This window comes from Argentina anserina, chromosome 6, assembly GCF_933775445.1.
Source record: "Argentina anserina chromosome 6, drPotAnse1.1, whole genome shotgun sequence".
Lineage (NCBI taxonomy): Eukaryota > Viridiplantae > Streptophyta > Magnoliopsida > Rosales > Rosaceae > Argentina > Argentina anserina.
In genome coordinates this window covers 27,427,479-27,451,625 of record NC_065877.1, presented here as the reverse complement: position 1 = coordinate 27,451,625, position 24,147 = coordinate 27,427,479, and the positions used below count along the sequence as shown (strand labels likewise).

Genomic DNA, 24,147 nt, shown 5'->3' with positions numbered 1-24,147 from the left:
AAAGCTAATTAAATCTGTCTCCACAGCTAATAAGCAGACATGCATAAAATTCTTGTTGAGTAAAGAAAACCATATGCAAATTGGATGTTGTTGCTGATGGTGATAGTAGGAGAAATCTAGCCCACAGTACATGAACATTGATGAATTGGTCCCGTCTACTCTAGGTCCTACAACGAGGACTATGACTCTGTGAGGATCTTCCGTAGATTGCCGTCCCTTGCAATCGAATTTTGTACCTGCTGGTTGGATTTCATCTCTTCATAACTACCGTAATTCTACAGAGACAACGACCTAAGCATCGTCAGAAATAGTCAGCAGCATGGCAGCCTTGTTCATGTAATTGCCATACTGAAAAGCGTATATATGCGTTTTAGTGGAATCAGACAAATTAAAATTATTATATGTACCAAGTACATGGGTAACGTAGTGTATATTTTTAAGGTTATTAGTCAATTTTTTATCATGTTTGTTTTTTATTGGGAGAAATTATTATATATACCTGCAAAATATCTCACGTGGTGTACTCCTTAATGTTATTGGTCTATTTTTACTGTACATAATAATTACTCTGTTATTGGTTATTTATATTTAAATAATCTTATCTCATTTCACTGTATGCATGTTTATCACACCATAAAGTAATATAATTAGCTGAATACACCACATGACAAAACCACATGGTATTTCTGGTACATAGAATAATTACTCCTCATCACATTTATTAAAAAAAAATTATCCAACAAGCAAAGTGAAATAAATTTTCAAAATACATAGTTTATTCTTGAAATATTGATGTTATGACACAACATGTACAACTTAATAGAGGTAGGGCGCCCTCATTTGTAGATATCTAAATAATTAGGAATAAATTAGTCGGCTCTTCCAGGATTGTCACACCAATAATTTTCGTTAAACAGAAGTACCGAAGTGATTTCATCCAAAACTACGGTTCTTTTCCCAGACAACATAATTGTCATCACCCACTTTTTGTACTTCTTAGGAAGCGAGGAAAGCAAAACTAATACCCTGTCTTCTTCACTTATCTTCACATCTAAATTTGAGAGTTCCTCGATAATCCTATTGAACTGATTAAGTTGCTCCATCCATCGTTAACTTGAAAAACTGCTTCTTGAGATTGTAGAGTTTCTCGAGTGTTTCCCAGATCTCTTTTAGCTGACCTCTCTGCTGCCTTGATGTTACAATCAATCTCTCTTGACAAGTATAACCGGATTGTAGAACACGCTTCCTCGTCAAACTTTCTCCACTCCTCTTCTTTCATAGCTTCTGGTTTTTCACCTAAAACTTCTGCTAGGCCTTGCACAACCAGGACCTTCCACACCTTTGCTTGCCACACCTTGAAATCGATATCCCCATCAAATTTTTGGATATCATACTTCCTCGGAAGCCATCACCTTTACTTTTCCGATCCTTATAATGGTTTCTTGAACATATTCTGTAAGATAGTAATTGTGACCAGTGACGGATCCATGATGAAAACATCGTCAAGGCTAATTATAAGTCATTAATCCGAATTTTTTCGTCCTTGTTGTTTCTAAGATTTTTTTTTCGAATCGCTCATAAAATGATAAATTTAAAATCATTTATATATATATATATATATATATATAAGTCAGTAAACACTTTGAGCCGATCGTACTTGGTACATAAAAATATAAAGTATCCGATTTCATCTAGGCTTAAGCCATAAAGCCTTCCAAGTAGGTCCGCCTCCAATTCCTCCAATTGTGACATTATGGCCTATAAATAAGTTCAATTTGAATATACTTTCTCCAGATAACATAAGGAAAACTGGAGAAATCCTCTCTAAAACAGGTAAAAAATTGATTACCTAAACCGTTAACTTTCTCTTTTCAGAATACGATCGAATTATTTATTATTATTATTATTATAAATTTATCGTCTTACATAAACCGTGAACTTATACCTAAGCACGACCGGAAACCTAACAATAGGTCATCATTTTGTTCATGATGTACTGTACTCCAACTCTCACAAAGTTTAACACACTTTAGATTAATTCTATATATTGATTAATTGATCAATACGATCGGCTCAAAGTGTTTACTGACAATTCCATTCCAAAAAAAAAAAAAACCAGTAGTGGACAACAAATGTTTGGGGTAGACTGTAATAACCCAATTTTTCATGAACGATTATTGGATTGATTTTAAATTTATAAAGTTGTGAAACTCATTAAACGTGTTTGTGTCGCTTTGCGACGTCAGAAATCGAAAACGGAAACATTATCGTAACGTTTATTTAGAAAAACGTTACGTTTCCGTGACGTGAATATAGACTTTTATTCCGTCGCTCGATTGCAAAAACTTCATTCACGAAAGTTGTAGAGCTCGTCGATAATGGTTCGTGGACATGTCACGCGTTCGAATCGGATGTCGGACGTGGAAGTTATTAACGTTGGAAGTTAGTTTCTGATTTTGGAAACGAGTATAAATAGACATTTTTCAGATTAGGGTTTCAATTATTGGAAACCCCTCTCTCTCTCCTCTCACCCGCCCCTTTCTCTTTCTCTCTCCCCTCGCGATTTTCTCTCTCTCCGACCCTCACCTCCCACGCCGGCGATCTCCCTCCATAAGCTTCTGTGCTCGACACTGCCGGTGTCATTGAGACCGCACGGCCACGACGCAGCGACCGGTCGTAACGGCGACGCACCCCGAGCGGAGATCAAGAAGCGCCAACGGAGCTCGACCACGGGTTCGCCGATTTTGACGTTGCTGGGATCGCAGGAGCTCGGAGCCACCACCACGAGCTCACCCTCCTCTTCCTCGACACTAATCGACCCACGGTTAGACTCACTTCGAGCGGCGACACCAGCGATCATCTCCTCTCGAATCCGAGACCTCGCGGCGGCGAGTGCGGCGGTCTCCGGTCGTTCTAGGGCGCCATCTAGGTAAGGTTGAGTTCAATTCGATGATTGTGATGTTTGTGATTGATTTTTGGGGTTGTTTGAGGAGGATTTGGGGAGGATCGGAGGAGGTGGTGTAGGGGTGAACACCGCCGCCTTAGGCGGCGCGTGTGAGTGCTTGAGGTGTTTTGGACGCGGCCTTGGGCCGTGTAGGGGTGGAGGAGGAAGAGAGGAAGAGAAATAGGGCAGCGGTGGCGTGCTACGCGCCGGCCTTAAGCTCGGCGCGTGTACCCCACGCGCCGCCACGTGCGGCGGCGCGTGAACAGTAACATTTATTTTTACGTGAACAGTGATTTCAAAACAGAAATTTTGTAAAATTTATTTTTACGTCGGTGAATGTAAAAAGGGATTTACGTACTGTAAATGTAAATTTATTTTATGTACGGTAAATATAAATGTAAATTACTTTGAGTAAATATAAAAAGTAATTTCGGATGGGTAAATCAGTAATTATTATTTACTGACATAGTATTTACATTTGAATAGTATATGTACGTACAGAAATACGTAAACACTATGTACATGTGCAAGAATACGTAATTGACGTGTATTTGTACAAAATACATGAATAAAAAAATACATGAACAGTAATTTCGTAAAACCAGAAAATTGCTAAACATTAACATATTTTTACTGTTTCGGCATTTAAGGTTTACGAAACGATTCTAAATTCTTTTCTTATCTTTTCAAGGTGATCGATAATTTAAGTAAATGAATTACTTTCGGAATCATGGAATTACGCTCGAAAATTAAAAGAGTAAAATCTCACATACTTACGAATCTACCATTGCGGAGATTCAAGATCATGCAGAATTTTAAAGAATGAAATATGACATGTATATGATATAGTGGAATATATATATTTGTATAAATGGTAAATAGGTACATATATATAGTTTGCTATATTATATACTGTTATGATTTCGTTGTGAATATGTCATTTTGATGAAGAGATTAAATATTGAGCATGTTGATGCAATTTGTACAATATAATGAGATGATTATTGTACGTGGTTTTAACATTTTGTTTTGTTAAAACGTTTTGTCTTCGGACGAGATTTTGTCTTCGGACATGATTTGTCTTCGGACGTGAATTGTCTTCGGACGTGATTTGTCTTCGGACGCGATTTGTCTTCGGACGCGATTTGTCTTCGGATGTGTTTTGTCTTCGGACGTGTTTATGTCTTCGGACCAGTCTTTAGACGTGTTTGGCATGTCGGAACCTATCTTTTGGCCGGGCGAAAGTTACGATACAGTTAGAGCTCTAGTCTGTCTGCCGGAGTACTGCATGTGAGGTAACATATAGGTTATCGGCTCATGAGTACTCATATTTTTGGATGTTGGGTAGTAGGAGGTTGCTCAATGTCGGCTGTGTACTACATGAGGGGTAACAGAGGTGTACCAGCGCTCATGAGTACCTGTGTTATAAATGCATTTGGGTAAACAGAGGGGTTGCCCAATTTTTCATGAACACTTTCATTTTCATATTTTTGGACAACCAGATGGGCCGTCCATTGACTCATGAGTGTATTTATAATTGATATTTTGTGATTTTCGTATATATTGATATCCGAGTTTAATTGTTGTTTTACTCATACGAGCTGTAAAGCTTACCGGGTTTGTGTTTACAATCCCGGTGCACCAATTCGATGGTGTAGGGATTAACTCCGCATGTGTGGATTAGCGGAAGTCGACAGACCTCTCAGAGAACTCGAAGTTATTTATTTCCATCTTGTGGTGAGGATTTTGTGAGGATTATACATTTCCATTTTTTATAATGTCGAATTATAAATTTGGTTTGTAATAATCAGTTGACTGAGTTGTATTTTGAACTCAGAGATGATCCGTTGTGGCATTTAAAATTGTTTCGATTCATTGAGATTGTTTTAGTGTTTTTCATGATTTCAAAATTTGAGTTTTTATGCTTGAAATTTTGAGGTCGTGACATAGACCAATAAATAGTGTGCTATACTATGGACTCCGATCTGCGCTTAATCACTTTCTCCTAATATTACCTAATAGGATAATCTAAGCCGTCCAATTTTAATCAACGGCCAAGATAAAGTTTTTCAGATTTATATACTCTACGTTTTCTTCTCATCCTAATATAATCTCTTCCGAATACATACCTCCAAAAACGGTATTTAGACCTCCTCACTTAGTAGATGTTCCTTTTATTTTTACAAATACTTAAAATGTCATTAGATCTTCATGCTTTTTCGAAAATGTCCATTATTAATATATCATTATTAGATACCAAATCAATCTATTATCCATTAATCCTAATATCTTTCTAATTCTACTTTTATTAAATTATTATTAAAAAAACTCGAAAATTCTTAATAATTACGTAATCCATCTTCTTAAATTAATGTTCTCTTAAACTCCTAAATTCATAATTAATAATATTGTTATTTTTTTCATTCATTGATTTGAAACTCACCAAATAGTAAAAGCAACAAAAAATTCTAACATCTATTGAACATTTTTTTCTCTTAGATCCTAACTATGTAAGTTATATTATATATACACATAGATCAAACTCAAGCTTAAGAACACAAGCATACCTAGAGCTGCTATAGATTATATCTCAATACGAATTTGATTAGTTGACGGGCTTTGTTGATTCTCCTATGAGCTATCCTTGATGAGACTTCTCTAATGGGTAGAGCGATGTATTCTCGGTTGTAATCGTGATAGCTAGAGCAGAGACCAAGATATTCCATATATAAGCTAATTAACATAGGTACCTTCCCATAAAAGTTTTCCTTTACCTATTCGCAATAGGAATAACATTCATGTACTATCTTAATGTAATGAGGTATCATTAATTATGTTCACCCCATGAAGTAGGAAAACTGGATTGAGATATCATTGCTAAGTCTGATTGCTTGTTCTGAATGAAGAGTAACAAGTTGTTGCACATGAAGTTATTGATAATGTCCAAAATATCTTACAATCTCCCACTTGGACTATCAATGTTCAATACAACAAGAATGTTACCAAAGCCAGATATAGCTACCATACCATGTAGTGCGTGCTGAACTAGCTATGAATTTCTACGTGTTCCTAAAACTCAGTCAACCTGAAACTTGCTTCAATAGACAATGAGAAAACTAACACTTAACAAAGCACTAGTACCTTGATACCATGAAGAAGTAGCCACAGATCACATGAGTCAATTTAATGTACATGAAATCTCTATGTAGGTGCTAAATGAAACATATCATCACAAGTGGTCCATGATGCAATATTCAAAATAGAATCATGAACTATATAAATTTGCTTACTAATATCAATATAATATCACACGTTAAACTCATCACCATGCACATGTAGTTTCTGCAAGGACTTTTGATAATCTCAATTAAGCCAATAACATAGGCAGAATGCATGATCACAAGTAGAAAAAATGAATAATTTTATAACTTCCTTAAAATATCCTTGGTTCAAGGAGCCTTCAGATTTATCATGACCTTTAAAAGGAGCTCCTTGCTTAGCTAACAATCTAACACTCTCTATTGAAGCCTTCAGCGTCAATCGATTATCTTGCACTTCCTTCAATGATCTTGTATGAATAGCTGCTTCAATTCCCTTGGTTGGGTTTCTCAATGAATCCTATTTTTATATTGCAACATGATGTGGAGAATTAATGCCTCCAACATGCTTCAACAACACATCATCACTATTGTAAACCTTGTTCCAATTTCTAAACCTATCAACGGTGAATGATTGATGCTTACTACATTTGGTATTAAAAAGAAAATATGGGAAGCAATATGTCTTATCCTTATCAATTGAATAATCAAGCCATACCAAATCCTTGTACAAAGAACTTTGAAACCTATGTTTTTGACCCCCTTGTTCACTCAATGGAAACTCTAATTCAAGTTGAAATAGACCCAACAAACAATACTTTTTTTGAATCTTATCCCTATACTTAAATGGATATTGCTAAATGGGACAACGTAAACCATGATCTCTCTCAAGAGCATTAATATTATTTTTTGGCTCGGGAATGGAAGATATGGGTGCATCATCAATATGTAGAGTGCACAGAGAAGGCTCAGAAATGAAGTTTGAACTTGAGGACTCATTTTTACAAAACCATGAAGTGATAAATTTTGTTCTCTTTGGTAGAGGCCCATACATTATAATTTAACCTCGATAAATCAAAACATAGATATTCATATATGAATCCAAAATTTCTAATTATTGAAACAGACTAAGTCACAAACAAATAACAAATCAACCAATACATCTTAAAAGTATATATATAAATTATAGTATTGCATTTCATGATATAAAGTTTAATACAGGAACACTTTGTCTTACTTTGAAATTAAAAGAAGACTGAAGACAACCGAAGAATTGATGAAGAACAATCAGCAACAGACCGAAATTAAGTCATCACTCCTCAGCAGCAATCAGAAGACTACAAGGTTGTAAACTTGTAATGGACTAACCGCCATTGAATGATTCAATGATATATACAAATCATTCTATTTAGATTACAAGATTTCCCTCAAATTCTAACACTAAACTCTGAATTGATTCAATTGATCAAAATATTTACATTGGATTTGAGTAGGATAACAGAGAGAATTGAGAGCTCACAGGGACTTGATTGCCAATTCTTTTGAGAGCTAAGAATTAAGGTGAGAAAAGATAGAGAGAGTGGAGAAAGGAGAAGACGCAGAGAGAAGTGTCGAACTCAAAGTCTCAACCCCCCCCCCCCCCCTCCCTCATTCTTTTCTTTGTTTGAATATTAGTAGTAGTATTTTTTTTTTGCTCCAAGAATTTAGGGGGACTCCAAACTCTATACTGCATCCACGTTTGGTTTGGGAATTTATGCATCTTGAAATATTTATCTCTCTCTAATTCGAATTTCGCATTGCTTGTTCTTGTTTGTCACTCAGGGAAATTTATCCCTGGGATCCTTATCCTTGAAGTCAGTTTAATAGATTGGGGGCGAGAAAGAGATAGATGATGGAGAATTGAGAGGGGAGAGGAAGAGATGGAAGTGTGCTCAAAGAATCTCATTATCACCGCCAGGCTCATCTACTGGGCTCTCCCATGTATAGGATTAGAGAGTGTGAGAAATAAACTGTAATATCAGTAAATGAATGAGGTGTCAAATCCTGCCATTCATTAACGTTGGACGGCTGAGATTTCTTTATTAGACAATATTAGGAGAGGATCCGAGTCCCTATATTATGGGCATTGCCAACAACCTTATATTTGTTCGATATCATTGAGTGCGTACCTTGCTATTTGCAATTTGGCAGAGAGGTAGCTGGATTAAAGACATAATTTATTAACACCCATACAAAGAAAAGCTAAAATCATCAAGGCAAGGATAACTTAATCTATAAGATAAAAAAGAGAGGTGATTGAGATTTCAAAGTTGGTGATTTAAACTAGTAATAAAAAATAAAAATACAACGATTAAGTGCTTTCAGATTTGTTTTCTAGGAGTCTGTCAAGTAATTTTGGTCAGTAATTTTTCTGTAAGCTGTAGAAGGGAGATTGAATTTCTCGTCTTTTTTAGGGATCAATTGGAATTAATCCAGTGACCATAAGTTATTCACGACAGCAAGGACAAACGTCCAAACATATGCGGTATAAGCATTTCAAATGAATGCTGAACTAGACAAATAAAATAGGCAGCGCTTATTAAAACAAATCGCAAATGAAAATAAAATCGTCCAAAATAAGGGATGAAACTAGACAACTCAAAGGAAAAGCTAGTGGGATGATGTGAATCATGTGATCATCTTCTCGAGCCCGGCTTGAATTGAGGGCTAGTGACCATTACGGAGTACTTTTCCGGCCACCATGTAACTCGGCCAATATCAGGGGCCAAATGCTCTGTCCACCGACGTAAGTCACCCCTCCGATAGGTGTTCTCAGCTTTCCACCATCACCAACCCAAGCAATTGCGCGCTACCCGACCCCGTCAAACAAAAACCCCGCTGCGTTGAATCTTACCTACCACAACCGGAGATTACCGTTGCTAAGAGAGAAGGTCGCCTCGCGGTCGCTCAACCACGACTAATCGCCACGCCTTGGCGCCTCCGACAGAGACAACGGTTCTACATGTAGTTACTATATATGATCCAGAAAACTAATCGTCACACTCATCAAGACAAATTAAAAAGATCAAGTCGAAATGAGCTGCCATAAAAAAGAGATGGAGATATCTAATAATCTTGGACCTAAAGATTTCAGAAAAAATGGGGAAACTTTGTATACACAAGCCAACCTGATCATGCAGAAACATATCATTGAAAAACAATTACAATAAACAATGAACTGACATGAATCCTGTGAATATGCTAGGGCTAGCTATATTGGTTTAACCTTGAAAACCTTTGGTTTGGACTTTTTGATCATCCAGTACTCCTCAAAATCCTTGGCTTCATATGGGATCCTTAAAACACCATGATTGCAGAAACCATATTCCTCAGCTGAGCGATATAGCAGCTCCATGAATTCTTGATGTCCAAGCAATTTAGTATGAACCATGAACCGCCGAAAATCACCATCGACTCCGACACAAACAGGCACATAACCTCTAGGAGTCATAACTGGAGTGCTCGATCTCAGACTCTTGTTCACTCCAATAATAAACTGGCTCAACTTACTGCCTCTAACTCCCATGGTTACCAAACCCTCTAAAACTTCCTTTGGGGTATAATCGTCCCTTTAAAGTACACAATCAAGTACTCTGCGTACCTTGCCATGATATCCTACTGCTTTGTCCCCATTAGACGTTGATTAACGATATTATTTATTCTAATTATCTTAATGATCTTGACATTTTCAATATAATTTGTTAATGCAAATGTACATTGTATTTCGAGGAGAGTCGGAGACAACATACCGTGGCTACAAAGTTGATAGCTCAAATATGTTTCTTCCTTATATTTCGAAGGATCAAGTAATTTTCTTTCTTCATCAGCGTCGATACTGATATTTTAGTCTGTCGGTATCATCTTCATTAATCTGCTTTTGTTTATGCTAATTGTGAACGGGTCAATTAGATGAAGACTAGACAATTCTTGCCGACCCTCTATCTACAAATTTAAATACACATCCAATAAGGTAGGTGTATATATGTTTACTATATATCTAATGTGTATCTAGAAGTTTAACTAAATTAAACGACTAATGATTGAATGCTATATGTTTGCTTGCATTCACATTTATCTGCAAGACCATATATGTACAAGCAAGAATGAGTGTACTCAGTGTAGTACTATATACTCGGGAATGAATGTTATTAGGGTTAAGAGACAAAGTTAAAGTTAACAGGTAGTACTTTGAGCTATATATTGGCCAGTTAGTTAATTACTAGCAAATTCTAGAATGAATCTTAAACTGAATTGATGAAATCAACGATCGGTACCCTTGTACTTTACTTATCATCTGCAGGCTTGGAATCTGGTTCTTGGAACCATATTGGTTAATTAGTTAATTACTAGCACATTCTAGAATGAATCTTAAACTGAGTTAATGAGCAAGTACAGTATTCTTGTACTTTACTTATCCAATCTGCAGGCAAGGATTCTGGTTCTTGGAACCATATGCTTATAAGTTGTAACACGAATTTTGACCGAAAAGTATGCCAAAACTGGAACTTCACTCTGAAACTTCAGAGTGAACCTTCACTCTGGATATGAACTATATATATATAGAGAAAGTTTGAGGAGGAACCTCATGATGTACCGTGTGAGAATTTATATGGTACCTACATGTATTTGATATACTCATTTGCACATCTAGCTAATAATACGTAAGAAATATCACTTTGGTCATCTAATTTTTAAAAATTTCACTTTGGTCATCCAATTATGTATGTCGCATTGCTCATTCTGTTTATTTTCATCGTTTTTCTCTGACAATGCAAAGAGTAGTTTGGGGATTAAAGCAATCAAACAACAAGTTTTTCTTCTTCTCTAGCACAATAGTTTAATTATTTTCTAATTGAAATGTTAAATATGACCATACATATTAAGATTTAACGTTTAATTAACAAAGAAAATATACAGAATAACCAATGTGACAAGTTGGATGACAAAAGTGAAGTTTTCAAAAGTTTAATGACAAAAAAAAAAGATTTGATCACTTTAGTAATCAAAGTATGCTTCGATTGACACTTTGATCATTGAATTTTTAAAAACTTCACTTTTGTCATCTAATTATACTACCCGCATGTCACATTGGTTATACTTCGAGGACCAAAATAGTTGTTGCTCTTGTAAATAGAGTCAATCTTTGGGTAATTTGAGTTCCATAAGAGATGATAATTACTCTATTTACTAAATTTTCACAAGCTTAATTATGAACATATTGTTATCTATGTGCTAGGTAGCTTGGTTCATTCATGTATAAATACATAATACCATTTGTTATTTTGTTGTCGATGTCGTAAGTTTGATTCAACTAAACTAATTATATTTCTGGTTCAATTATATTAAATGAGTGTATGGCAAAGGTTCAAGTATTGTACATATTATATTTACACGTTTGTTGCCATTGTGATAAAAGAATTTGGTTAATTATGTAATGTATAGAACCATAATAACAGAGCGTCTAACAATCACATTTTCAAAAGTTATGAACAGTAGTTTTCAACTTGCTTGGTATGTTGGTAACTTTGCTTGTTGAATGATTTCGACAAATCCAGGTTTATAGCTCTTATAACACCAGTTTACGTATCAAGAATAGGAAACCTACTTAACTACGGGGTATGATGTAGTGGTTTCTGACCGCGACAAATCTTTAATCATGACTTAAACTTGGCATTGGTCAAATGTTCAAAAGTTGGCGGAGGCATTACACATCTCTTTGTTTCTAACTGGGCCACAATATGGGCCTGAGTTGGGGCATGCATGACATTATTGTGGCCAGAGCACCCGGTGAAATTCCGGGTTGGAACCATTTTATACGGGCTCCATCAGGGATTAGTCTTACGATGAAGGTATTACCTTTAGCCGGGGAGATACCCTGATACCCGGTTTCTAGACTGGCTCCTCCGCTTCGGTATGCAATGATGTACCACCGTGGAACATTGGAGAATTGTCCTCTGCTAGTTTATTCCGGGCTCCACATATGAAATGTCTGAGAACTTGAAAAAAAAAATAGAAAACCTACAATAATCAACCTCAGGAGTATGCGTGGCCAAGAACTATTTAATTTCTTTTGTCCTACATATAAATTATTTTCTTCATCAAGGAAAATATGTGGCCTCAGCTTTAGGAACCATGGTTAGCACTTCGGACGGTCAATGCTCTGAATTATCCCTTTCCTATATGGAAGAGGGAAACATACTGAGTAATTATCATCTATTAATACTATCGGTCCTAGAACAACAAGGCAAAAAACTTTTGGGTTTGTGAAGACTCCTTTTTTCATATCTTAGCTTCGAGTTCGTATCGATCAATGCCATGGCTCCCATTCTTGAAGAGAGTACCAGCAATTCTGTTGGCAAAAAGAAGAAAACCCTAGGCCGGAAAAGAGTCGAAATGAAGAAGGTGGAAGCGCCTAACCACCGCCACGTCACCTTCTCCAAGCGAAAGAAGGGACTTTTCCAAAAGGCCGACACACTCAGCAGCCTCGCTGGCACCGACGTCGCGGTGGTCGTTATTTCCGAGTGCGGAAGGGCTTTTGGCTTCGGCACCCCAAGCTGTGACTCCGTCGCTGATCGTTACCTTGCCGGGTTGTCTCCTAACCAAAATGCCAAACATCAAAACCACCGCAGCAGTTGTCAAGACGATAGCGGATTTATGATTCTGGGAAGTATTCCTTCCACGAGTTCAAACTTCTCCCTAAACGAAAATGTCCATCATCAAAACAATGGTGTAGTAGATGGAACGATGATAGTTCAAACTACTCCTTCGATGGGTTCCCCCATTAGGGGTTTGGAGGACGATGTGCTGCCGGATAGCTATAACTTGGATTTGGTCCGGCACGATAATGCCGATTATAGAAACCACAATGTTGTCGTTGGATCAACGTCGACCACTATTGAAACCGCTCCTTCCCGTACGAGCTTTCTTCAAAGTGACGGTGTAGACTGTGTAGTTGTCGAACCCACTCCTTTGAGTTCAAGCTTCTCCGAAATTAGGGTTTTGGATGACGATAAATTGATTGATGAGCACTTGAATCTGATGAACGAAACCGTTTCTCCTGCCGAGCCCTGTGAGAACCTATTAGGGAATAATGGTGAATCAGAGGCGGGGGAGATGAGTAAGGAGATGATTGAGGAAATGATAGAGGAGATGATGAACGATAAAGAGGAGGTACCGGGTTGTAATGAATTTTTGACTAAGTTGGTTAGGGCTTTACTTCCAACTACGGCTTCAAATTACTATACCTCGATGTTGGTTGTGGAGGATGAAGATGAGCTTCTTGTGGATAATAAAGGACTGGGGACTTGTTACTTCAACCCATACGACGATTGGAGGTGTGGAGGCATATACCATTAACGTAGGTAGAGTGTAATCTGGTAAATGGATGTAGCTAGAGTGTAATGTAAGTATATTACAGACGCATATTATAGAATGTAGGGTTTAGAGGGAATGATACGTATATATGTCTAGACCGCTTGATCTAACTTTTACTCATGAATGTACCGTAACTCCGTAAGGTATATAAGAATACCTGCTGCTCTATTTTTTCTGTTGTTTCCTTTTCTATTTTCTTGTCCGTGATCAACTAGAATAGTGTGGAAAGAATAATGAAATCAGCATACTATAATAACTATATATATAACGCTGATGTTATGTCATTCTAGTTCCCAAACGCCTAATGTTTGTACTTTTCTTTTTTATCAATGAAATGTTGTTGTTTCACCTACAAATACATTTTTCTCTGATGGATTTATACCACTGATTAACCCAATTGTCCATTTTTAACCGAGTTATCTCTAAAGATCACCAGCACTTTTACTATCCATGTCTTTTTTGAATTTCTCGATCGTGATGACGTGATGTTTTTAGAAATGGGAAATGGGTAAAGGCTTTCCAAGGATGTGAGGATTGTGAGCTTCATACAAGAAATGGGCCTTTAATCCGCGATCGAAACATAGAGAAAAACAGTCGCACATTCGATTACTATGTCAAAGACTAAGGCAAAGTACTGATCCCAGTTCAAATCCTTCCTTCTGTATTTCTGAGTCTGATCATCATCCATTGCTTGCGCGGCAGACTTTTACATGCATTCACAAAATGCATTCTACCAGACGTGTAATGCGTTTTTCGTTCACAAAATGTGCTATATCAGAAGAGAGAAAAACCTTATAACCAACATGATCTTACAACAACATCCTCAACCACTGGTTTAATGATATTACAACAATGGAAAACAGTACCGCATTGATACATTTAACTTCAAAATCGACAAAAAAGGGTCTAGTACTAGCACTCCACTTTGAATATACATTAGTTTTGTGTATCCCAGTTGCTGACAAGTTGACTGAAGATGATTTGTATGTCACCTTGCACTTCAAATTCTGATGATTAGCAATCGCTCTGCAACCTTGATGGCGTACAAATTCAACAAAAATATCCTGAATTTTGGCCATGTCAATAGGGTTGTCACAGTCCAAGTAATAGATGATGACATGAAGTTGGAGATACAAAAAGAAAAAAGAAAAAAAAAGGACATGAGCATTCTAATAGTAACCCTTGCCGCTATGATGAAAGTCTTCCCAGTAGGATTCCACTGCAAATAAATGCACCAAACCACTTGTTCGACACAAACCTATAACCGAGACAAGCGAGAATGCCAAGCAACGGTTATAGTGTTGAATGATCTAACAAGTCAATAATTCTCCCCAATAATATAATCATTTCAGAGACGGAATTACTGCCGCACAATACACATGGTTTCTGATAATAAGTAAAACACACACATCTCCATCTTTTAACTTAGAATATTGAATAGATATAGATATCCAGTTACAATACATTCTATTGCAATCAAGCCTGGATGAAAGGTCAACTGTCCATATCTGCCAAGCTAATTGTCCAGATGCAGGCACCAGAAGTGCATAATATGGCCAGCGTGTTCTATGGTTAACAGTTTCGGTGTGGCAGCAGAAAGAAGAAGGAAAATTAGGCTGAAGTTCCAATAAGAGTAACTATAAAAAAAAATGGCACAACCAATTTCGGCATTGTAATAACCCTATTTTTTTTCTTCAATATTTGGTTTTGATTTGAATTCTATGAAGTTGTGAAATTCAATTAAAATGAATTTGATTGTTTGCGACTTTACGAAACGAAAACGGAAACGTTCTCGGAACGTTTAATTCGAAAGACGTGACGTTACCGCAACGTATATATCGAGTATCGACTATTATTCCGTCGCTCGGTTACGAAAACTTTCTTCACGAAAGTTGTAGAGCTCGTCGATACGAGTTCGTGAGTATGTGACGCGTTCTAATCGAACGTCAGACGTGGAAGTTATTAACATCGGAAGTTAGTTTCCGATTTTGGAAATGAGTATATAAAGAACTTTTTCTGTTTAGGGTTTCCATTTGTGGAAATCCCTCTCTCTCCTCACTCTCTCCGCCTCCCTCTCTTCTCTCTCCCCGAAACCCCTCACTCCCTCCTTCAGAAATTTCTCCACCACGATTTGACGAGCTCCGACCTCCGTGTCTCTCACCGGCGGTCTCTACTCCATCACTAGCTCGACTTCATCCTCTCTGGGGCAAGACGCGCCTCCCCTCGTCGCCGAGGATCGACATCGATCTCCTCTGTCCCCTGCAACACACCCGCCGCCGTTCAAGCTCTCCTTCGACGAAGCTAGGGTGCAACGCAGGTGCGCCTCCATCACCCCTCAAGCCCTGCACCACCTACGAACGAAGGGGGGGGGGACGCGACGACACACCTCCTCAAGAAATCGACACGATCGGCGACGAACTCGACAGTTCAAGCTTCGATTAAAGTAAGGGTTTGTATAATTTGATTGTTGTGATGCTTGGTGTGAATTTTGGATGATTTGGAGTTGAGATGATGGAGATCGGAGGTGGAATGAAGGAGAGGGGTTACCGCCGCTCTAGGCGGAGCGTGGGAGTGCGTGGAGGCGGCGTGAGGCCGTGGGAAGGAAGCATGGGAAGAAAAGAGGGATTTTGGGGCAGCGGTGGCGTGCTACGTGCCGGCCTTAGGCTCGGCGCGTGTGCCCCACGCGCGGCCTGCCGGAGGTGGCGCGTGCACCGTGCGGCGGCGCGTGCACAATGTTTCCGAAGGGTAATTTTGTAATTTATTTTTACGTGCGGTAAATATAAAAGTGATTTACGTATGGTAAATGTAAATTTTTTTACATACGGTAAATGTAAATATAAATTACTTTCAGTAAATGTAAAAAGTAATTTTAGAAGGGTAAATCAGTAATTAATATTTACTGAGACAATATTTACATTTGGAATAGTATTCGTACGTACATAAATACATAAACAGTATGTACTCGTACATGAATACGTAATGGATGTGTATTTGTACAGTAATACATGAATAGTATACAGTGAACAGTAAATTCGTAAAACCAGAAATTGCTGAATAGTAACAGATTATTACTGTTTCGGCATTTAAAGGTTTACGAAACGTTTCTAAATTCTTTTCTTATCTTTTCAAGGTGATCAATAAATCAAGGAAATGAATTATCTTCGGAAATTATGGAATTACGCTCGAGTTGATAAGGTGAGTAAAATATCACATATTTACGAATCTACCCTTGCGGATATTCAAGATTTTGCAAGAGTTTTAAATATTGAAATACGACATGTATATGATATAGTGGATTATATATATATTGTATAAATGGTAAAAAGGTACATATACATATGTAGTTTGCTATATTATATACTGTTAGGATTTCGTTGTGAATATGATCACAATGGTGATGAGAATTATATATTGAGCATGTTGATGCGATTGTACAATAATGAGTAGATTATTGTACGTGTTTATGTCTTCGGACCAGTCTTCGGACGTGTTTGGCATGTCGGAACTTAGCCTTTGGCCGGGCGAAAGTTACGATACAGTTAGAGCTCTAGTCTGTCTACCGGAGTACTGCATGTGAGGTAACAGATGAGTTATCGGCTCATGAGTACTCATATTTTTGGACGTTGGGTAGCGTGGAGGTTGCCCAATGTCGGCGGTGTACTACTTGAGGGGTAACATAGGTGTACTAGCGCTCATTAAAACCCGTCTTATAAATGCATTTGGGTAAACAGAGGGGTTGCCCAATTTCTCATGAGTACTTTCATTTTCATATTTTTGGGACAACCAGATGGGCCGTCCATTGACTCATGAATGCATTTATATTTGTTGATTTGTGGATTGTCGTATATATTGATATGCGAATTATATTTATTTTATTTTACTCATACGAGCTGTAAAGCTTACAGGGTTTGTGTTTACAATTCCGGTACACCAATTCGATGGTGTAGGAGATACTACTGCAGGTGTCGATTAGTGGGAATCGAATGACAACTCTGGGGACTCGAAGTTATTCATTATCCTGCTTGTGGTGAGGTTTCTATTGTGGATTTGTGTGAGGACTTGTGAGGATTTATTTGTGGGTTTTGTGAGAGATTGTGAGGATTATTACATTTCCATTTTTATGTAATATTGAATTATAAATTTGGTTTGTAATAATTGGTTTGTCTGAGTTGTATTGAGAACTCAGTAATGATCCGCTGTGGCATTTAAAATGATTTCGATTCATTGAGATTGTTTTGGTGTTTCACGATTTTGAAATTTTAAAACTTTATACTTGAAATTTTAGGGTCATGACAAACATTATATCACTAAGGGCAAGACTACAGATGCACAGGATTCCAAACCCAGCAATCCACTGCTTGGTTGAATCACCAAACCTCAAAGCGGTAGATTTGACACCAACCTTCAGATCATCTTTTTTATCCGGCAAGCATTGAAATAAACAACTTTTTTTATTAGACTGCACTGGAAAGTTAGTTGCCCCTCCATATTCCATATAAAGTACAAGAAAAATTCTACTTATCTTCATAGGTATTTCCATATTCTGGAAACTTGACCAGAAGCAAAAGCCATTTTGTTTACTTTTTTGTTGTTGAAAATAGTAACATATTATATAGAAGAGGATAAAAAAAAAGGTATATATTCATTGCACATTTCTGGTACCTGATGTGCATATATCATATCATATAAAAGTGTCCAAAACACTCTAGATATGTACAATGGAATGGATCAATACTCCCTTTCTGACCTTTCAGTCTTTCACTGCAGCCCATCCTAACAAGCTCCCGAGTTAAAAGTCAAACCTAGGTATGCTTGAGGTTTCAGAAAGTATCGTACCATTTATCAATCACTTGGTAAATTTCAAGAAAAGTAGTCCATTCACTCCATTGTCTACTTCGGGTAAAACTAAATTACTTAACCGGAATGTCAACCTTTTTTTATGAGCGGACAGGAGAAAACTAGTAACAAAGACGAAGCCCCAGGCATTGTTTTTAAGTAAATTTATACATGATTTCAGACTTTTTATCCTAAATAGAAGCCATAAATGCTGCTAACCGTATGAGAAGTTGAGAACCCAACAATGACAACTCAAAGAGTACTAACCTATAATTATTCAGTTGGAGAAGAATCTCAGGACCGAAAAGCAATTAAAATCCAAGAAAACACAATCCTTCAAAAGGTGACAAAAGACCACTCGCAACTGGCCGCGACTTTGTACGTTCCACCTGAATTACAGCTCTTGATCAGGGAAATTTACGAACTTGTATGTCACAGAAGCAGGAGAAAAAAAAGTTTTCAACTTTTAAACTCGGAAAATTTCTTCATCTTCAATTTCCATATCAATCATCAGCCATTTAATTTAATTTAATATTACCCAGACGTTAAGCAATTTTATTTGAAAAAAACAGAGCAACTCTCAGTTGATCACTGCCATTCAAAACTCTAATATATTCATATGCACACCACCATGTCTAAGCAGAAAATAGATAATATACTTCAGCACAAGTGACCGGTCACCAGCATAAAAGGGTCATCAAACTCAAAAGAAATGCATGGTCGATGATTATTACCATGGTGTCAATATCCCGATCAAGGAGATCATTTACCGTACTTCCAGCACCCCTTAAAAGCAACGCCCCACATCCAAATAGTGTCAACATCTTAAAATCAGGAAGGTGTCCAGGACTTTCTGCCAATGTTATTGACCTGCACAAACAATCAAGCGTGTATCTCACTTCATTAATTTAAATTATTAGTTCCTCACTTTTTTAGTTCAACCAAGCCAAATTGCTACTTTTCAACGAGTGATGTAGTAAAAAGCTGTCTTGATTTTCTATTCAAGTAAACCAAATTGCTAACACTCCAATCAAACAAACAATGTAGTAAAACAGAACAGCTGCTAAGCCTCGTGATACTAATATAGATACATTACGTACCCCTTACTACTTACAGGATCAAGCAATGCAATAAAATAAATATAACTGCCTTAGTATCACTCAACTAAGCCAAATTGCTATCACTCCACCAAACTAACTACGCAGTCAAAAAAATTAAAAGTTGCTTTCTTTACGGATCAATTCAGGAGCAAGGTTCAAAATATCGGTATCGGTAGATATATCGTTTTTTTTAAGAATATATCAGAAATATATCGGGGATATTGGAAAAAATATATCGTTTATGTTCCGAAATTATTTATTTATTATTAAATTACATACAAACATATACAATTATTAACTTTATCTAGTACCAGAAAAACACTCTAAGTGCTTGAAAACATGCATGTTGGTCAACAAAACTACAATACTCTGTCCAAGACATACGAGCTATATCTTATGAATTGTAATTGTTAACATGATAGACATATATATCTTTTCGAGATGCTGATAGTTTCTCTAAGAAAGAGATAATAAAGGTAAATCTAACTTGATAATTGATCATATACTTTTTCAAACTGATCATAATCGAAAATATGATAACCAGATTGATAGTTTGACTTCATGTGATTCGTTTTACGTCTCACTATGCTATGTGCTCTATCAATATAGAATCAAAACTTAAGGAAACTAAAGTAACATTAAATGAAAATACTTTGATCATCAATGACTCATCTTATCCTCCTCTCACACCTATTTTGTTATTGCGCACCGTGACCACCTGCTCTAGATCTATGATTCTCATCTTGGGTAGTATGATCAAAATTACTTTCACTAGTAAACTACTCAAATCCTCCACCTATAAGATTGTCATATTCAAACCTTTTATCTCCACCACCTTGTCGACTTCTACCACTACCACCACCATCATCATATGAACTATCTGGAGTTGCAACGCCTCCCCACACTAGAATTATCATAATCATTTTTCGGGTCTTCAACTTTATCAGATAATACATTGTTTACATCAATTCCAAAATCAGTTGCATTTTCTACGACATGTGGAGGAGGTTGCCATTCAAGAGTTGAAACTCTACCAAAACACCACCATAAACTTCCCTTATAAATCAGCCAAGCCGTCCACCCTAAAACCATCATCATCTCCACCGAGTTTCACCTATTGCAGCCGTACCTCTAAGGTTCCTCCAACGTGTGATTCTCGCAACTCATCTCCATGGCTTTGTTTATTTGTATTAATCTACAATTCTTTGTCTATGAAGATTGTAGTTTGTTGTTTATGTGGAAGTATTAGTTTTGTATTTGTTTCAAAATGTTCAGATCGTATTTGATATGTTTTTGAGACTATGCCGAATCTATGTTCTTATAATTATTGAAGTTTGTATTTCTATTGTTGTGTTCTACTCTTTTTTTACTTGTTCTTAGATAATTTTCAGATATGTGCATACAAATTTAGTGGTTGAATGCAGTCCCTAAGATTGTATTTGAGTGCTATCTTCATCATCCATATTGACACAAATCGAATCATGCCCTAAGTAGGTTCGGTTTGTGTTAATTAAAGTGGGAAATTCTGGAAATTTACATGTACCCCATGGTGAGTGACGTCACCATGAAGCATGTCTCTAACAAAGATTTGGTGCTTAAATGTACTCTTGTTTAATTTCTACCCTAAGTGTTGTTAAACTTGATTGCATGTAATTTAGGTGAGGCCCTAAGTCAACCTAAATGTTAATAGAAATCTTGCATGATTAGATGTTTCCCTAAGCCTCTAATTGTATTGGTGTCTGAAAATATGTAATCAGATGAATTAGAATGCATGATAGAACCAAACTTGTAATTATGTGGTGCATTGGTGAATTTGGTTTAGTTTGGTAAAGAGAAGTTGATCATGTAAATAGTAATTTAGGTTTTATTTTAGTAGTTAATAATCAATCGCAAACCCCTCATTATTTGTTAATACTAAAAGTTTAGAGTTCATTTCAATTTTTCGAACTGAACGATCCCTGCTTAATCTATACTAACGATGACATTTTACAGGGTTTATTATAGACATCTTAAAACGCTCTATCATATGCTCTTGCAATGCATTGAGATTTTTTATGATGTGCTCAACCTTCAGAGTTTCTCAATCTTCTGATATCCAAATTTACATAAAGGTTATATTTTATCTTTCCTTATTGAAAAAGATGCAAAAAATCTAGCCTAGATATTTTGTAAACAGATATATGAAAGAAGGCAAAAGATGATAGTCTAATTGTGATTCCAAAAGTAGCCATACTTGATGACTACTGTAAACATATGATGGACAAAAATTGTAGCGACCCTAAATTCTGAACAGTAAAATTTCAAAATTTAGAATTCTAACACTCTATAATATTCTCAATGTAATTGAAATTATAATACAGTTGTTGAATATCGATTCTGAGTTTAAATAACAAACCCAGTTACAACTTAAATCCAAACACACTGTTTACAATTAAGTATAAATTACAGTTGTAGGATTCACTCGAAACTCACCAAAACTAAAGAATTGAATCAAATAGCACGTTGCTGACAGCTGCTCGACTTACCAACTGTAACTACGTACAACCTGCGGTACTACCTCCTGGACCATTGATTGGTACACCAGGATTGCAAACACAAACCCGGTCAGCTTCACAGCTGGTAGGAGTAAACTGAATATAACTACTCAACAGATAAACAACAACAATAACATGCAACAACGATAATAGATAATGCAACACATCTCAATCAAAGTTAAGTTATCGACTTAACATTATCATTTCAACAACAATAACACCACTCCCAACACTTTCTACAACACTCTCCACCTCTTACTCAAGATCTAACTGTAATAACCCGATTTTTCGGGATGATTTAATAGACTATTTCTAAAGTTATAAGTTTTCGAAAATATTAAATCATGTTCGTTCCGCTTGAGGCATTGGAAATCGAAAACGAAAATGTTATCGGAACGTTATTAGAAAAATGTTACGTTTCCGCAACGTGTATATCGATTTTTACTTCGTCGATCGTTTGCGAAAACTTCCTTCATAGAAGTCATAGAGCTCATCGATGCGAGTTCATGGACACATCACGCATTCTAATCGGATGTCGGACGTGAAAGTTATTAACGTCGAAAGCTCGTTTCTAATTTTGGAAACGGGTATAAATAGACAATTAATGAAACTAGGGTTTCCATTTCAGGAAACCACCCCGCGCCTCCCTCTTTTCCTTTCTCCCTTCTCTCTCTTTCTCCCCGAGTTCTCTCTCCCTCCCTCACTGTCTACGCCGGCGATCTCGCCAACCAGCCCAGCGTGGGCCACACCGCCTAGCCCAAAAGGATCGCTCAACGCTCCGCAGTCGACCCTGAGGTGGCGACGCTCCATCTCGCCGTCATGAGCCTACACCCACGACCCCGAGCCTCCCTCTGCGTCGCACCGAGACTTCCCTCCTCCGGGCGACGTGGCCATCACCACCGGCCCATATGCCCTCGCCGGTCCGACCCCATCATCCTCCAAGCACGACACGACCCATCACGCCGCCGAGGAGCCGCATCGACGCACGAGGACCCTGTGAAGAACTCGCCGGTGATTCAACCACTTCTGGCGCCATTCGAGCTCCGATCTAGGTAATGATGCATTCTAATTCATGGTTGTGATGTTTGTGGATGGATTTGAGTGGTTTGGATGGAGATTTGAGCAGATCGGAGGAGAGGATGAATTGGTGAACACCGCCGCCTCAGGCGGCGCGTGTGAGACCGTGAGGTAGTGTAGGGGTGGCCTTGGGCCGTGTAGGGTGGAGGAGGAAGGAAAGGGGGAGATTTGGGGCAGCGGTGGTGTCATACGCGCCTTGGTTGGTGTCAGCGCGTGGGTCGGCAGTGAGTGGCGGGTGTACACCACGTGCCGCCACGTGCGGTGGCGCGTGAATAGTGATTCCGAATCAGAACTTTTATAAATTTATTTTACGACGATGAATGTAAATTTTATTTACTTACGGTAAAGGTAAATGTAAATTACTTTTAGTAAATGTAAAAAAGTAATTTTCGAAGGGTAATTCAGTAATTATTATTTACTGAGACAGTATGTACATTTGAATAGTATTTATACGTACATAAATACATAAACAGTATGTACACATACATGAATACGTAATGGATGTATATTTGTACATGAATACATGAATAGTAAATACGTGAATAGTCTCAGTGAACATGTAACGACCCCAAAATTTCGAGTATAAAAACTCAAAATTTCAAAATCGTTAAACACCAAACAATCTCAACGAATCGAAATTATTTAAAATGCCACAGCGGATCATCTCTGAGTTCAAAATACAACTCAGTCAAACCGATTATTACAACCCAAATTATAATTCAATATTATAACAATGGAATTGCGTAATCCTCACAACAAACTCACAAGATAGTCATACAAAATCCTCACACCAGCTGGAGATAAATAACTTCAAGTCCACTGAGCGGTACGTTAATTCCCACTAATCCACACTTGCAGAGTTATCCACTACACCATCGAATTGGTGCACCGGGATTGTAAACACAAACCCGGTAAGCTTTACAGCTCGTATGAGTAAAATGAAAATATAACTCGCATAACAATATATTCGAAAATCCAGAAATCAAACAAATATAAATGCACTCATGAGTCAATGGACGGCCGATCTGGTCATCCCAAAGAAATATTAAATAAAACGCTCATGAGAAATTAAGTAACCCTTCTGGTTACCCAAATGCATTTATATTACGGGTACCAAGAACGCTGGTACACATCTGTTACCCCTC

At 37.4% G+C, this 24,147-nt stretch overlaps 1 pseudogene; it reads right to left on the bottom strand.

The window, feature by feature from the left end:
- Positions 1-14,643: 14,643 nt before the first annotated feature.
- LOC126797193 (4-hydroxybenzoate polyprenyltransferase, mitochondrial-like) lies at positions 14,644-20,347 on the bottom strand (annotated as a pseudogene).
- Positions 20,348-24,147: the final 3,800 nt, after the last annotated feature.